This window comes from Cyanistes caeruleus, chromosome 6 (assembly GCF_971803275.1).
Source record: "Cyanistes caeruleus chromosome 6, bCyaCae1.hap1.1, whole genome shotgun sequence".
Lineage (NCBI taxonomy): Eukaryota > Metazoa > Chordata > Aves > Passeriformes > Paridae > Cyanistes > Cyanistes caeruleus.
This window is the reverse complement of record NC_141706.1, coordinates 45,791,899-45,793,132: the sequence shown is the minus strand read 5'-3', so window position 1 is coordinate 45,793,132 and position 1,234 is coordinate 45,791,899.

The window sequence follows — 1,234 nt, the reverse complement described above, 5'->3', positions numbered from 1 at the left end:
TGCCTTCTTAGCTCAGCAATTTTTCTGGGATTTATAGAGGGAATCAAACTGGTGATGTCTATGGGTAAGGGGCCTCTCCAGATCTCCAGATGTCTAGCAGAAGCTGGGTGCCGGGGGGAGGGTATGGTTCTTCACCTGCAGCCTTTCAGGATGACTGACTGAAGCCAGGACCTGTGAGCTTTTGCGAAGAGGCAAGACTCTGTGCTGGGGCTTGCAGGCTACTGCGAGGCCTCATTGCAGGTAGGCTGGAAAATACTATGAAGCAGCTTGTAATGCTAGAAATAATTTTAAGGACTCTTATGTAAATTATTAATGCAGTTGGTGCAATCACTTTTTTTGTCTCACTGACTCTTTGAGCTTCAGGTGCTTGTAGAGCTTGTGCTTCACAGTACTGTCAAGATTAGGTGAAGCCAGGAGAAGAGGGGGCTTTTGAGTCCTTTACACCTTAAGGATTAAAATAATAACTTTAAAACGTGAGATGATTCTTCAAGGTGATTCTCTGTCTATTAGCATTTCTGCCTGTAAAAGGATGAAACACTATTTCCTGGGCTGTACAAGATTTAGCCTGTCCTCAGCCAGCAGAGCATTGGCTGGCTGTGTGTGTTTCACCACATTTTTAGGTGGATGTTCTCACATGTGATACCAGCATCTAGTGTTGATTCTGGCTTTCAGGGCATAAGCACTGGCTAAAGAAGAGCATGAGTGGAGCATGCAATTCTTAGGGATTGCCTCTAACACTGTGTTGGGTCATGGTATTACTTAAAAGCTCCTGTGGCAACAGAATTGTCTTATGCTGCACTCAGATGAGGGAGATTCCATAAAGCAGTGGTGACGAATACAGAAACTGAAGTTCCGGTGTCCCCTGAAAATTGCAGAGGTTGTGAGTCTAGAGCTGCTGGAGTTGGGGCCAGGGTACTAAAAGGTGTGTGTCTTTGCCAGCAAACCTGGCATGAGCAAAATGATGCACAGCACTCCATGTGGACATACCTTTACATGCCATGACCAGTACAATTCATAAGAAGGGGGCAAAGTTGAGCCTATAGTTTTCAGAAACTATCTGGGTGTGAAGGAGAGAGCTCAGCATGCTGGATTACTTAAGCATGAAGTAAGTTATAAAGTTGCAGTCTCTCTTTACAGGATGCATGATATCATCTGGCTGCTCACGCTGTCCATCCTGATCTCCAGTTTCTTGTGATTTCTTGGATTGGTGACAGTGCCCTGTTGCTGACTCCAC